The 16,256-nt window shown below is 45.6% G+C and overlaps 1 protein-coding gene and 1 long non-coding RNA gene across 2 annotated transcripts in view; one reads left to right on the top strand and one right to left on the bottom strand.

The window, feature by feature from the left end:
- The window catches only part of Kiaa0040 (KIAA0040 ortholog), a 42,650-nt gene extending 34,753 nt beyond the window's left edge, over nucleotides 1-7,897 (bottom strand). The window contains exon 1 of the mRNA XM_042674255.1: nucleotides 7,701-7,897. The gene's annotated coding sequence lies outside the window, so the exon portion shown is untranslated. The remainder of the gene's footprint in view (nucleotides 1-7,700) is intronic.
- Nucleotides 2,377-14,283, top strand: LOC122103683. Its single transcript, XR_006146822.1, has 3 exons — nucleotides 2,377-2,390; nucleotides 10,623-10,628; nucleotides 14,201-14,283. It is a non-coding gene; the product is annotated as an uncharacterized LOC122103683 (long non-coding RNA).
- Nucleotides 14,284-16,256: the final 1,973 nt, after the last annotated feature.

Raw genomic sequence — 16,256 nt, 5'->3', positions numbered from 1 at the left:
GTGGTTGTGTAACTCTGCCAATGTACCAAATGCCCCCTGAACTGTTCACTTTAAAATGATTAACTCTGTGAAATGAGAATTTCACCTCTATAAGATAGTATGGGAGATAATGCTAACCTTCCTTGAAATCTAGTAGGTAGTACAGCAGACAGAAGGCGACACTGCTCATTATTGATCATGTGAGAAGAACAAAATGTTGCTGTGTACGTATTCATTCATTCCACTCTTTTACCAAACAGTAGTGGCCACATTACTGGTCCTTTACTTTTAAAAAAGTTTTTTTCTCCTTCCCACTCAGGCCCCATTTTGAAGGAATGATATTTTTCACATCCCTAAGATCTCATTCCTGGAAAATGTCAGTCAGAAACACCTGACATTCTTCCCTGTGTGGCACATGTGCGTGACGGTTCTTCTCCTTGGGCCCAGACAGTCTGGAAGTGAGGTTTGTTTTTTCCATGTCTGGAATTAGAAAGCCATCTAGCCACCGAAAGGATCCACACCCAGCTTCCTCGCAGAGGTCAGTCATGTCCCTGTGCAACACGGGGAAGCACACAGCCATTTTGAAATCAGCCAGTATCCTCCGGAGCCCTGCAGAGCATTGCTCTTTTTTCCTGACCCAATGAAGGCTTTGGTCCAAACATCCCGTAGCGCAGGATCTGAGTTTCTAATTTGGAAACTAGGAGAGCTATGAGCAGCCTGTGTCTAGGTGGCACTGTGAGCAAATGTGCCTCCCTCTCCCAGGGGATGTTTCATTATGGGATGGTGTGGGTCACCTGCGCAACGAGCCTGGAGGTTTTAATCTAGGCCACCTTTAGCACTGTGCTGGCAACTGCTGCTCAGCAGATTGTGGGCCTTGGGGCAGGAGGGAATGTTCCAGGTCAGGAGTGGAAGATACAGGGAGAGAGGGAGGGTGGACACCATCAACAAGAAAAGGGCTTTTTCTTTTTTTGGTCAGGGTGAAGTTCAGCGCTGTCCCTGAGATTTTTTGCTCAAAGCTAGTGCTCTACCACTTTGAGACACAGCTCCATGACTGGTTTTTGAGTGGTTAATTGAAGGTAAGAATCTCATGGGGACTTCTCTAGCTTCAAATCAGATCTCTACCTCCTGAGAAGCTAGGATTACAGGTGTAAGCCACCAATGCCTGGCTTGCTGATGGTTTTGAATATTCTGCCTCGCATAATGCTGGAGAATCAATGTTGTATTATTATTATTATTATTTTGTTGGTCGTGGGGCTTGAACTCTTGGCCTGGGCACTGTCCCTCAGCTCTTCAGCTCAAGCAAGGCTAGTGCTCTACCACTTGAGCCACAGCACCACATCCAGTTTTCTGGTGGTTTATAGAGATTCACAGACTTTCCTGCCTGAACTGGCTTTGAGCCATGATCCTCAGATCTCAGCCTCCTGAGCATCTAGGATTACAGGCATGCGCCCCCAGTGCCCGGTGTACTGTACTCTTAAGATACCCTGGTGAGGGTGGGGTGGGGAACAGCAATGGCTACCATCTTTGCATGCCTTAATTCTTCATAGCACTGTTAGATAAATGGCTATTAAGAACACAGCATGCATGCTGAACATCGATGGAGCCCAGAAAGATTACAGGGCCTTTTATTTCCTCCAGGTTCCTAATCGCTGGGAAGGTCACCTTGACCCCACTTAGCTGCTGAGTGGTTTCAGGCAATGTGTGAGTAGCTGACGGAAGCAGGCAGGCTGCGACCGAGGCCATGGGTATCTGGGGGATCACTGGCTGAGGGAAAGCCTGCATGTTGTCCTGTTGGTGGAATTACATAAAAAGCTAAGATTACACCCGGCGTAATCCTAGTACTCGGGAGGTTGAGATCTGAGGATCATAGTTCAAAGCCAGCCCAGGTAGGAAAGGCCCTGAGACACTTATTTCTAATTAAACACTAGAAATCTGGAAGTGGTGCTGTGGCTCAAAGTATTAGAGTACTAGCCTTGAGCAAAAGAGCTAAGGGACAGTGCCCAGGCCCTCAGTTCAAGCCCTACAACTATCCAAACAAGAAAAAAAGCTAGGGTGAAAGGGATAGCCTCAGTATCTTCTTTGAGTCTGGGAGAGAATAAGTATACTCCTGATTAAAGAGCAGTGTTCTCTTCTCTTATTCAATTGTCTCTGTCATTTAGGCTAAGAGACAGCATCTCCAGTGTGTCATTCTGCTCCCCTAATATCAAAGCTAACGGAACTCCCATTCCCTTGCTTGTCCCCTTGCCCCCAGACACAGCCTCTACACCCCTCTCCGCACCCACGACCCCCATCTCAAAACAATATATAGACAGAAGCATTTATCTGATCATCACTATTCGTATACTTTATTCCCTCTCTTCTGCCATTTTTTTCCTATGATTTTCCTGGAAGCCTAAAAGAAATTGCTGATAGTTTTTCCTTAAACCTATTCATCTTGAAATGAGGGTTGTATTTGAGGAGAAGGAGAAAAATCAAAGAAAAGGATCCCGAAAAACACCTTATGGGTACTGAGGAAGAAGCAATAGACAGTTAAGAGCCCAGGCAAATCTGTGGGGGAGGGAAGGGTTCGTGGGAGAACCACAGAGGAGGGGGTAACAACGCTCTAGAAGAAATGTACTCATTACCTTGCTCATAACCCCTCTGCTCAGCATCTTTACAATCAAATACAATTAAAAACAACAACACCCTTTTAGTTCTGATTTGGCCAAGAGTTGATAACAATGGTTAGATTTTCTTTCATTTCTTAAAGACAGACTCCATGGAGGGAACTTGTTTACACTGTGGGTGCTAGTCTCTTACAGGGGGGGTGGGGAGGGCGGGCGGAGATTGCATCTGGCCCATGTGTGGCCCCTTGGGAGTTGCCCCTGGGGAAAGTTTCCTGATGTTTTTGTGACGTTCACTTGGGCTCTGTGCCACCTTCTTCTGGTACTGTGGCATTTAGTGTCCACTCGGGTCCCTGATGATGTCCTATTCAGATGGTTCAGACCGATGTGGGGGAATTGTCAGGCCCCTGTGCTGGTCTGCAGCCCTGGGATATAGCTCCTAGACGATATTGCTGTTGACTTTCTCTTTGGTGTTTGGAGAGGAGAAAAGTCTATCTTGCCCCTGTCCTTATCTTTCTTACTGCACCCATGACGAGGTCCAATTGTTCACCTGAATCCTTTCACATCAAACAGTGAGTTATGGATGAGTGTTGGAGGTGTAAGGCTGACACTTAGGCTAGTCTCCAGTACATTTTTAATCTCTGAGGCCAAACAGGCTTTTGGTTTGTTTGTTTTGTTTTGAGACAGGGTCTTGTTAAGTCCCTCAGAATAGCCTTGAACTTAAGGTCCTCCAGACTTAGCTGCCCCAGTGCTGAGATTACTATACCCATCAATCTTCATGACAAATTTGACAAAACATTGAAAGGGTTTTAGGTAATTAAGGCACCAAGTGTGGTCTATGTTCTAAAGGGGTATCTGGAACTCCTGAGGAAAGTATGAGGATTGAATTGCTGGAACAGAGGCAATGGGGGCTTGCATGGAAATTGTCCTAAAGGAGCAGCTCTATCTACATCTCCTCAGGATCATTGTGCACCTGTTTGCTCCTGAGGCCACGGCGGAAAGATTCAACCTTTGAGTGAGAGCCTTTCATTTCCTCTTTGCCAACATCTGAATGCCTACATGTGTTCTGTGCACATGAAGGTCCGGTATTAGAGACTGAGGTAATATGGTATATTTCTAAACAGATAGACAAGGAACTCAGATTCTGATCTCTCTATTAACCACTGCGTGATCAAGGTATTTGCTTACCCTCCCGGAACTTTCCTTTGCTGGTCTGTGAAGTGAAGGGTGGGGTTGACTCATCTCAAAAGTGTTTTTCCATTTGAAGTCTCTGAGTCTGTGGTTACTTCCTCTTCACCAACAGTCAGACTTGACTAGAAAGAACTCTGTTCACTTAAAAGTTTTTGGTGCAGGCACAAAGGTGAAGTTCTACTATGGTGGAATCTATCACTTTTCCCTGGGATAAGGAAAAGCCAAAAATAGACCTAAGTTACCAACTGATGCTCAGATTCAGGGCCACTGCTACCTTAACCAGCACCTTGAAGAGGGTTAGAAAGAAAGAGTCCCCTAAGTTAACTGCACTGCAAGTGGCATGCACCCGGGCCTAGCAGGTGGAGTCCTGACTGCGTTCTGTCCCCGTATGTCCCCAGAGTCCTTGTGTAGTGAACAACACGGTACATGGGTATGTATCAGCAGGATGTTCATGTGCATGGGTATCAGTGGGATGTTCATTTCTTTGAGATCTGACCACTTTAGAGAAGGAGTACAAAAGGACAAGGCTAGAATTGATGCTCACTACTGATCCAACCAAAGGAGATTTTCATCATTACTGCCTTAAAATGTTTCAGGCAATTAAAAAATCCCAAGTTGGGGCCTATGATGCTGCCTAGATCCTGTGCCTGCTCAGCCCACTTGGGTAGCTTCACGGAGTAAGATTAGTAATAATGGTCATTAATAATAATAATGATAACAATATAAACCCATACATTTTATAGAGTCTTACATAACACATTAAATGTTCTTTCTTTTTCAGTTGAAGTTTGATTCTAACCATTGCCCTGGTGAGTAATAATTTTCCTCATTTCAAACACAAGGGAAATGAAGCTGAGTGAGTCACAGTCTTGTTCAAGGGCAGCTCATAAGTGACAGGCCAGGAATCGAACCAACATTTGTCTAGCACCAAATTCAAGGTTGTTTTCTTCCTAGCAAGTTACATTATATTGTGATCTGAACGTGGCCTTGGCATCAATACTTAAAGAACAACTCAGTAAGGGCCTGGATTTCTCCTGAGCAAGTCATCCTCCTCCTTTTAATGAAGTCAGGGCTGACTAAAGTCAGGTGTGCTGACTAAAGATTTGAGTATGCATTCTGAGAAACCTTTGCAGATCTCATAACTGAACTAAATACTCATCTTTCATAAGGAAGAGAGTCCCAGAGATGAGCTCATTTAGAGAAATTTACCTGTGTCATGTGTTACCTGTGTCACCATTAACTCAGAAATCTCTCCACCAATTTAGGAGTTACTAGGCCATACACCTTGGGAAAGCCTTAAGTCTGAGAGCCGTCTCTCCAGATGATATGAAAATAATAGCCACAGGCCACCACCACTGACAGAGTTAAGCCCTTTCAGCCTCATTGTGAAGGTGTCATTCTTACCAGGCCTCTTCAACCATATTTTGAAGGACAGCTGGTGAGATGGTTCAACTGGAGCAACCTTGATCCCTGGATGAGTCCCCAACCTGTATATCCAACTGTCAATCACCCACTCCACCTGGGCCTATCCAAATTAAATACATCTAGCATGCACAGTGCCACCTTCTCCCACAGCCTGCTTTCCAATCTAGTCTCTTTTAGCTGCTATGATTTCCATGCATGGCACCATGGTACGCCTTCTAATCAACCTCTGCCCTCTTTCTACTTCCCTTACATTCTCTTGCTCACGAACTGCTTTCAAGTCTATTTTATAAACCCCATCCCTCCTTTCCTCAGTTTCTACTGCTGCTGTAGAGATCCTCATTGCCATCACTTTTCATCTCTTCCTCGCCAGCCTCCATTTCTCATTAATTCTTAATCCAAACACAAATCTCACTGTGCCCTTCCCTGCTTAAAGAATCCAACTGCCTTCCCACTGCTGCAGGAGGGAGCTATCCTCGGTGATAAAGCACTTTAATCCCCGTACATGCTGTTCCCCCAATCTGTCACCCACTTCATGTTTTTTCCCTTGGTCTAAAAATCCCCCCTTCCCTGGGAACCCTGATCCTTTTCAAGGCCTTGCTCACGCTTCACTTCTCAGGTGTTGACTTGCAGGCTGTTTCTGGGGGAGGAAGTTCTGCTCCCTCATTTGCATATGTTCACTGCTCTTCTCAACCATAGTTTGTTTCTGTAGCATCTCTTTCCCAGACTGGGACTCTCCACATGCAGAAAATATCGTATTCATTCTCTTGAACACCAAGGCCCCGGCCTATCCTTTTCAGATTATAGTAGGCAAAAGTAATATTGAAGGACTATCTGGGCTAGATATACTCTTTCTTTGAAAAAAAAATCAATAAATGTGCTTTTCTTGTGGTACTAGGGTTTGAACTCAGGGCAGGTGCCCTACGACTTGAACCATGCCTCCAATTCTTTATGTCTTTGTTGTTTTTCAGGGAGAGTGGCTGTAGCCTTCCACCATAGCTGTGACCAACCCTAAAGCAATGGTACCCATTATTGAAACAGGGTGTTATTAGTTTTTTGCATGGGCTGACCCCAAACCTCAAACCTCACAATCTCTGCCTGAATTTCCTGTTTAGTAGTTGTTCTCTTGAGTTTAGTCCTGAGGGAAAAGTTAGCCCCCCCCCTTTTTTTTTTCATTCCAGAAGCTGAAAATTAACAAGGTGTGAAGGCTGGAGAAACATTTGCTTTGCAATATGTCTCTTTCCCAGAACTTCATCTAGAGTAGGGATAGAAAGAATTTCAGATAAAAGGAGGATCAGATTTTCCGATACAACCACCTTACCAGTTCATTACTGTACAAGGGGCAGGCACATCAAGCCAAGTGGCTGATGGAGCTGAGTCCCATTAAAGGCCAGTGAGACCTGGGCAAATTCTTTAGGTAGAACTTGCACACCAGGGGCAAGAAGGTTAAGAATAAGAACCAATGCTATTTTCAGTCCTGCTCCATGTAAATCAAGGCTCTTCCATTAACCAATAGGATTTCAGGCTGAGGATTCCATACATTAAGCTTTGGGTTCTTATGAGCTTTAGATAGGTGAATGTCCTCCAAGTGCTCTGGAAAGCAGGTGCTTCTGAGATGGTTAAGTTTCCTCTTTCAGCAGAAAGTGGTCCACTGGCTTGGATATTATTAATTATTATTATTATTATTAAATTGGGACAAGTACTGGTCTCTGCTTCGGTTTGAGTTAGGCAGGGCTGGTTTTTACACTAGCTAACAACAACCTTTTACCTAACTCTGCTGTCCCAGAGCTTTTGTGTGTTTGTTTTAAATAAAAATCCACAGTATTTTCATAAAGCCCTCAAAAATCCTAGGGAAACGGGTCTTGTTCTACTCCCAAGGTGAGGGAGGGAGCCTGAGAGTAGCCATTTAGCCAGTCCAAAAAGAAAAAAAAAAGGGTTCAGAACCTATCTGTGTCACAGTGGATCCCCTGGCGGCTGGAGCAGTGGACAGGTCCCGCTCCACCCTTGGCGCTAGCCAACTTTGTTTTGTTTTTTTTTTTTTTTTTTTTAAATTTAGGATCGTTTGTTAGCTCCATTGACTATTTGGGTTTCTACACAATGAGAACATCAGAGCCCAGGATGCTTTGGGGAAAGTCTGGGGCCTTGATTCTTTTTATTTATTTGTATTATTTTTCTTGGTAAGAGACAGAATACCCATCCGTCCCTTTCCAAGTGCCAGCTGTGGTGCACTGGATTTGAGGACTCCACGCCCGCACTCTGGGGGAGAGGAGCTCCTGTGGGCTCAGCCCAGAGGCAGATGGCCTGCGGGGAACCCTGGCTTAAGGGGTTAAGCTACACACCGAGAGTCTACCGAGCACCCCGGGATCGCACGTCTGTCTGGGACGGATCTCACCAGGGAGGAGTGGGAAGTCTCCTTCTCAAGAGAAGGCAGTCTGAAATGTTATTGGGGAGGAGGGAGGGGGGCAGAGAGAAGTGACCAGAACCGCAGAACGTGCTGACACTCACCTTTGGTCGGGCCGGAGGGCTTCCTGCAGGCGTGGGTCCGCGCCGTCCCGCAGGATCGGTGCGGGCGACCCGGGCTCCGGGGACGCTGTCGGGGCTCCGCGCGCGGCGCCTACCTGCGGCTGCGGCCCGGAGTTGCTGCGCCCGGCCCGCAGCCCGGCCGGACCCCCGCGCTCACCGACGCGACCTGCGGGATCCCACCGGCTGCCCGCCTCGCCCCTCCCCGCCCCGGCCCGAGCGGCCCACCCCGCAGCCGCCCCGCCGTGGCGCGCTGGGACTCGGGCTCGGGCGCACACGGCCCGGGCGCCTCCCGCCCCGTCTCCTGGCCAGGCCCCCGCCCGCCCCCCTCCCGCCCCTCCCGCCCCCCCCTCCCGCCCCTCCCGCCCCTCCCGCCCCTCCCGCCGTGGCGTGTCCTCAACCCCTCCGGCCCGGCCAGGCCCGGCCCCGTGCGCCTCCTGCAGGACGCAGCGCCCGCGCCGGGCATTCCCGACGCGAAACCGCCCCGGGGCAACCTCGGGTCTCACCGCAGCCTGCTTGGGAAGGGGGCCGGGCCCGGGGTTGGTGGGGCAGAGGTCCCCCTGTCCCAGCACCTGTCCCAGGACCAGGGAGGAGGCACCCCCTCTGGGCACTGCAGTGTGCGCCCAGGGGTGCACCCCCCCCCCAAGGAAAAATCGAGAAGATCCAGCACCCCCGTGCGGGTGGGGGGCGGCTCCAGCTCCCACGCGTCCTCAGGGCGTGATCTCCTCTCAGGCCCCGCGGCTCCCCGTCTTTTTGTTTGGTTTAGTTTTTGGTTGGTCATGGGGCTTGAACTCCGGCGGGCGCTGTCCCTGAGCTTTCTTTGCTCAAGGCGGGCCCTCTACCACTTTGAGCCATGGCTTCACTTCTGCTTCTTTTCCTTCCTTCCTTCTTTCCTTCCTTCCTTCCTTTCTTTTCGCTCCCTTTCCCTCCCTTCCTTCCTCCCTCTTACTCTCCCTCCCTCTGCTGTCCCTCCCTCCCTCCCTCCCTTCCTTCCTTCCTTGCATACTTGCAGTTAATTGGAGATGAGAGTCTCAAGGGGACTTTTCTACCCAGGCTGGCTTCCAGCCTCAGATCTCAGCCTCCCTGAGTAGTTAGGATTACAGGTGTGAGCCACCGGTGCCTGGCTCTCAATATATTTTTAATTCAGATCTCTTGGCTCAGGTTCTGAGCAGCTGGACCACTGGCATATGAAAAGGCCTGTGCCAACGTTGTAGATAGCACTCACACCACACGAAGCTCTGATGGTCCTGGCTGGGGGGCGGGTGTGCCCGCTCCAAGGTTACAGCAGGTGGGGGAAGGCTGTGATGGCCAGACTGGCTGTCCAGTACCCAGGGGCCTCCTCCTTGTCATCTTGGGAGGTCCTGCTATGACATGGACATGGATTCTATCTCGAGTGTAATTAGCAGTGGCACAGGTAGTACCTGCCAGGTGCTGGGCTGAGACTTGCTCTCCTCCGGCTGTGTCTAAGCCATGATGTTCTCCAGCCATTGCATGGGAGCATTAATGACTGGTGCAACCAACAGTTCCAACCTAGGAACCAGAGATCCCCGCCTGTTTATCCAGGAGAAGCTAACCGGTTTCTGACTTCAAAGGCCAAAGAAAAAAGCTAGCCCCCCCAGCCAGAAATGCCAAGAATGGTCAGGGAAAGGGGTGGGGGTGAGGGGAAAAAGTTCTTTCAAAGGAATATTAAAGAGAGCTTCTTAGAAAGAACTAAGACTGGATTTAAATTTAAAAGGGGGGGGGGATAAAGGAGTCCCATAAATAAGTAGCTAGCAAGTAGTCAGATAGGTCGGTAGGGTGCGAGAAGGCTGGCTCTTAATGGAGAATCCTTGGGAAGGGAAGAGTGTTTCCACTGAGAAAAACTTGAACTATAAGGACACTTTTTTTAACCTCCTTGTGTGGTGCCTCCCAAATTCTGGACCTTAAGCAGAGCAGAGGAAGACAGGTATGAAGGGAGGATAGGAAGCCTGGAATGCAGGCCAGAAGGTTTGAACACAGGTCTCTTTCCACCTGTAGCTTTAGGCACAATGTATCTTACTCACTTTTGTTTTTCAAATTCTTTACTGTGATTAAGTGATTGCATAATTTCCCAAATGTCACAGTGTTGTGGGATAGTGATGCTTAGTTAAAGTCACAAACACATTCTAACTTTCATGGGGCAAATTGTCTATCATGGTCTGTAACATTTATGAGTTCTATGAGCCTTGCAATACAGTTATTTCTTCCACATTGGGTGATATGTACATTTCTTTTGTTTTGCATAGCATCAGCGGTTTCCTCTTTCCCACTTGTTCCCTCCCTCCCATGGCTGCCATTGAGTTACTTAGCTCATTTTGATCAATGTCCAGTGCAGCTGATGGGTCCCACTGTTGTACTCTTATACATCTATGAGGTGTGATCTGATCCTCCTTTGCAGATGAGGAAAGGGAAGTTGTGGGGAAGATGAGTGACTTCCTCAAGGTCGTAGCTAATAATGGAGCCCAGATTTGATTCCAAGCAGTTGTAATTCTTTGTTTTTTAGTATCATCTCAGCAGGATTGGCTTCTGTGAAAGAGTTCCCCCCTGGAGCAGGGGTGATGTGCAGATCTGTGCAACCAGATGACGTTGCTTAACAATAGTAGACTGGTTCTTGCAGAGGGGATAGGGGTGTAGCTACTTTTAAGGGAAACCAAGAAGAAGCTAAATGAGAGAAGCTTGAGCTCAGAGCTTCATAATTACGGCTGTGAGACGGCAGGAAAAAAAAAGAAACTAGAGGCTTATCTCCAGGGTAGTAGCTCTGCTACCTCAGTTCATCAGGAGAAAAGGCTAGCTGGTACTGACAGCCAGTAGCTTCTGTAGCAGAGAAACCAGGGACTTGTAGGCGGGCAAGATGGTGGATTCACTCCCACTAAGTTGCCAAGATTGCAGTCTCAGGTTCTGGACCGTGCTCAGAAGATGAATGACAGCAGCAAGGAGCGGCATCTGGCCAGGATGTCCTCATTCCGGAAGAATGACGCATCTCCTGTAAAAACACAGGTCAGAACACCCACCTAACACGTTATTCCTTCGGCAGTGAAATCCCATCTCCCGTGAACTCATGAATGGCTCTAGGCAACCACAGTGCAATTATATTTTTCCTCACCCTCATTATTTTTCTTGTTTCACTGAGACTATTTGAAGGTGGTCAAGAGGTTAGTGGGCTCTAGATGGACTGAAACAGAGCATTAACATGTAATTAAGAAAAGAAAAGTCCCAAATAGCAAATTCATGAACTGAGACTGGAAATTTAAACCCCTGTTTCGGGTGACCACCCTCCACTAACTAGCACCTGATGAGCTCTGGTTTCATACTGTTGCGTTTTGGTCAAAAGATGTTGCTTCCCTCCCTATGAAGAACCAATGGAGTATGAAATCTCGAACTTTAGCCTGCTGTGAAGCCCAAGAGGGGCTCACCTGCTCTTCTGTCTTGGTGAGGCTGTGTTTCAGGCAGGTTGATGGCAGTCCCGGCCAGTTCTGCTTCACCTGACTTGTGTGAACTACATGTGGGAGACGTAGGTTTACAAACTTGGAATCTAGAAGCCATTCCGTGTGTGTGTGTGTGTGTGTGTGTGTGTGTGTGTGTGTGTGTGTGTGTGTGTGTGTGTGTGTTTGTAAAATGTGGTTGCATCCAGGAGAATAGAGTGCTGTACAAAAACAAGCCCCTTCATCTGGTGTGGGAAAAGTTAGATTGAGAACGTTATCTTACTCCTATCTACACCTGAGGAGTTTTCTTTTTCTTTTTCTTTTTGGGGGATCCGGTTGTGGGGCTTGAACTCTGGGCCTGGGTGCTGTCCCTCAGCTCTTCAGCTCAAGGCTAGTGCGCTACCACTTGAGCCATGGCACCACTTCCGGCTTTTTTTCTTTTTGCTTATGTGGTGCTGAGGAATCGAACCCAGGGCCTCATGCATGCAAGGCAAGCGCTCTACCACTGAGCCACCTTCCCAGCCACTGAGGAGTTTTCTTAGCTAGAATGTTGTGTGAAGGTCTAGAAGGTGAAAGGAAGGCTAGAGAAAGTCCCTGAGGAGCACCCTGGATAACTAGAAGGAAGAAGCCTGCTGATAGGAGGTGGCTGTTTAGAGGAAATGATGAGACTGTGAGTCGGGATAAGATGAGCACAGACTTGCTTCTCTGACCCGGAAATAAAGCAATGACAGAGACGTAAATGAGGCAAGTTCAGGACACGTCGGTAGGATTACTACTGCATGTAGCAGGTGAAAAATGTATGAAATGGATAATCTCCCGGAGGTGGCTAAAGCTGGGAAGGTCAATGGGTTCCAGTAGGGTTGGGATCACTGTGTGAATGGCAGGGGCTAACTGAAAAGTGCAGGAAGCTGAGAAATGTTCAACGTGGTTGGGATTTCAGTGTGAACTTTGAGGTTCCTGTGGCCCAGAGAATCGTGGTCTCCGCAAAGCTTGGACATGAGCCATGGTCAACAGGAACAACTACACCTGTAATTTTATATTCTCTGTGGCCATTGCTTTAGATTAGCAGTGGAACTGTTCCTTTTACCTCACTAAGCCTTACTGCTTCATCTTGGCTTCCAAACAGAATGTTTGCTTTCATATCGTTGTCTGTGTGTGTGTGTGTGTGTGTGTGTGTGAATTAGATTTCTGTCGGACCATCCCTCCCAAACTATCTAATTCTAGCATAAATTATTCCAACTTTGTAAGCGCCTCTAAAAACGACAGTAATAATATGCTCTTCTTGGAAGTTCTTTTCAACGCAACATCTAAAATGTCTTCAGTGCTGCATTGCGGATGCCAGGGAAGCTGTTGCTTTTATGGCCATAAGTCCAAACTGGCAATGCAGGCATTAGGGGAACGTGGATTTCTCCTCTAATAATCCACCTGTCTTCTTTTTCCATCCCCACCCACCTTGCCCTTTTGTCCCATGTGCCATGTGCCTTCTTTAGTGTCCCTATAAATTCTGGGGATACCCTCCCATCTTCTCCACTTTGGACACAAGGGCCTGTGGCTGTTTGGAAGGCCCTTTCCTACCTCTGGGACTCAGGTGTCATTTTCTATTTGTGGCTCGCAGTTCCCCCCTCTCCCAGGGCTGTGTCTTTAAAGCTGTTTTTTACAGCACTAATTCTGGTTGTTGTCAACTTGGCTCCACGACTCTTCAGGGCTTTGGGGCCAATGTAGGGACATAGAATCCACTTTGCTCAAATGGGATTTTGGATTCCATTTCCATGGCCAGGGTGTCAGGGAGGGAAGAAAACCCCACAGAGTTCTCCTTGGGGCTCTCTGTGTGTTTTCCCTGGTCATCCGTTCTTCTCTGGAGAAATTTACTTATCCATTTATTGAGCGAGCCCATTGTGTGGGTTTCTTATAGCATTCACATGGCCCAGGTAGAACATGTCTGGTCACTTTGTCTGAGATACTCTTGGGAAACCCCAGCTTGCCCTTCCCAGTGCTTTGATGCTGGCAGAAGTTTCTGTGAAGGCTGAAATTGTTCAAGCCTTTGCCCCAAGGGCCCACTAAGTAAATGTAGCTTTGAAACTTGCTTCCTTAACTACTTCAGTGACTCAGTACATGAGTGTTGCCACAAGCAAACTTCCTGTCCCTAGGCTGGCTCTTTCATAACAGGTAAAAGGAAAGCAGACAAAAAAACATCATAAAACAATGAGTAGCCTTCATTAACCAGGTTGTAGAAATACATGTACAGTCTCTCTATGTTTACTATTGCTTTATTTTTTTTCTATGTGTCAGGTCCTGTCTACCTATATGCATATACATTTATGTATATCGTTACAAATATCATACTTGCACATATATCATAATATACATTTAAATAACTATCAATACGATGAAGTATTTCCCATAACTATTTAATAGATATGGAAACAGATACTGAAAAATGTAAAAACCTTGTCAAAGGGTGATGAGTGACAAGCAGAGATTACAATAAATACTAAATAATTCAGTATATGTATTCAGTACCCATGTCATGCAGAACATTAAACAAAAACAAGTGAGACTCTAGTCTGATGTAACTGACTCTAGAGTCAGATTTCAACAGACAATTTTCTGAACTCAGAGCTACACTGCTATGCATCTTCATCAACTGAGAGGTTTGAGGTATTTGTGGGACTTAATCAAATGATCCGATTTTGGGAGGATAAAACAACAATAACAACACTCAAAGCTTTGTAAAATTTCCACTTACAAAGTTGCTTCACACTTTCATTATATTATTTGAGCAAGCATTGCTAAGGGGTAGAGTAAATGAACAGCCAGGGCTTGTAGAGTCTGGTTGCCCATAGTGGTTGCATAGCTGGACTGGAACGCAGCTGTTCTGGCTCCTAGATCTGCAGTTTCTACTTGCATTATGCAATGGTGCATTCCAAAAACATGTTTTGGTGGGTGAGTGGAATGGTCATTTGAAAGTATCTAGAAGCAAAGACTAGAAGTGGAATATCATATTGGCCTTGTTAGGAATTCCTACTTTTATGAAAGCTAGGGCAGCTGGGCACTGGCGACTTACCTGTAATCCTAGCTACTCAGGAAGCTGAGATCTGAGGATCAAGGTTCAAAGTCAGCCCAGACAGGACAGTTTGTGAGACTCTTCCACAATTAACCACCAGAAAACTGGAAGTAGAGCTGTGGCTTAGAGTGGTAGGGCACTAACCTTGAGTTAAAAGCTTAGAGACAGCACCCAGGCCCTGCATTCGACACCCTCCCCCCCCCCACACCAAAAAAAAAAAAAGAAAAGAAAAAGAAAAAGAACAGAAAGAAAGCAGGGGCTTATGGGAATGCTTCTTCCTTTGTCCCATCAAAAGAATCCATGAAGAGTAGGGAATTATTGTTTTAGGAAGATATTACTTAGTATCTTGTGGCTTCAAATACACTTGACACCTATTTCCATAACTTGTGTGCAACACAGTTAGAAAAGTACAGTATCTGGTGGTGACTTGTGAAACTGCATAGAACTGTGGTCCAACCAGCAAACTAATAAAGAAAACCCAGGAAACTCATTTATTCAGTTATCCAACTACCTATCCAGTAGGAGCATTTCTGACTATAATCTCTACATAATTTCTGCACTGTGTTAGGTAGATTATGACATCGTATGGCTTTTAGGAGTTTATAATTTAACAGAAATATTTAGCAGAGAGTAAAAAACTGCTTATAATGAAATGCTAAGATTTGCAATTAGATTAAAGAGAAATAAGTAGTAGAACACTAACTGAAACTTTGCTGATGAAGGTGGGTTGACCAGAATGTAGAAAATACAAATGAAGAAAGTTGGGCTGGAGGCATGGCTTAGCTGTAGAGCTCCTACCGAGCAAGCAGTGAAACTCTGAGTTCAAACCCCAGTACTGCAAAAACAAACAAACAGCCCCCCCCCAAAAAAAACACCACACCAAACCAAACAAAAACACCAAAAAAAAAAAACCAACAAAAAAAACAAAACACTAAAGGTGAAGGAAAAGAATAAAAGGTCTCTGTGCACAGTGTGATAAAAGTGTGGAGGACAAATAACTATGGTAGAATATTTTTAAAAATAACATGATCTCTCCTCTCTCTCTGTCTCTCTGTCTCTCTGTCTCTCTGTCTCTGTCTCTGTCTCTGTCTCTCTCTCTCTCTGTCTGTCTGTCTGTCTCTCTCTCTCACACACACACACACACACACACACACACACACACACACACACTCTGTTACTCTCTTTCTCTTTCTCTCCTGAAAACTATGAAGGAGGGAAACAAAATATCCATAATCTTGTTAACCAAAGATAACCAGTGTAACACTTTGTATGGGTTATTATAGACTTAGGGAATTAGAATTTGTATGTAGTTAATTGAGGTGACTGCTGAGTTCGGATACTGAACTAGCTACTCTCAAAGAAAGTAAATCTAGTACTTTTAGCAACATTTATTTATACGAAGAAAAACTGGAGAACTGGGATTAGAAACTCCAGTGGGTTGAAAAACACTATACACTCAAGCTCCTGCCTTCACACGTGAGTAATGAGCACTAAAAATATACTTTGATCAGTGTCAAGATACCCATCGCGAAATCGATTTACACAGAGCCTGCCTGACCCTCTGATGGATGCTGTAGAAGGGGCTATACCTAGAAAGAGGATTTAGAATCCCTCTCTTCCTTTTGCTTTAATGACTTCCTAAGATTCTAGGCAATTCACATTCTAGTGGCAACTCATAGACATTATGATATTCTCTTATGATTTAACTGCCATTGGTTTTGCTTGGTCCATATTGTTGGGCAATATGGTGTTACTGGACCATGGAAGACAAGCTAACGTTTTAATGCCAGGGCTAAGTTTTTTCCATATATATAATATATATTCTATAATATATAATATAAAATTATATAACATATAAAGATATACTATATTATATAAATAAATAAATTTATATAAATAAATAAAATACATATACTTATTTAAATAAATACATAATATATTTATATAACTATAAAATTATATAATATGTACCAATACATTATACATTTATAGATTTCATATTTTATTTATATTTATATTTTATTTAACCCATATATA

Source organism: Dipodomys spectabilis, unplaced genomic scaffold (assembly GCF_019054845.1).
Source record: "Dipodomys spectabilis isolate Male_0828 unplaced genomic scaffold, ASM1905484v1 ptg000019l, whole genome shotgun sequence".
NCBI classification, from domain to species: domain Eukaryota; kingdom Metazoa; phylum Chordata; class Mammalia; order Rodentia; family Heteromyidae; genus Dipodomys; species Dipodomys spectabilis.
The sequence above is the reverse complement of the archived record's forward strand: the minus strand, read 5'-3'. Positions and strand labels throughout refer to the sequence as shown.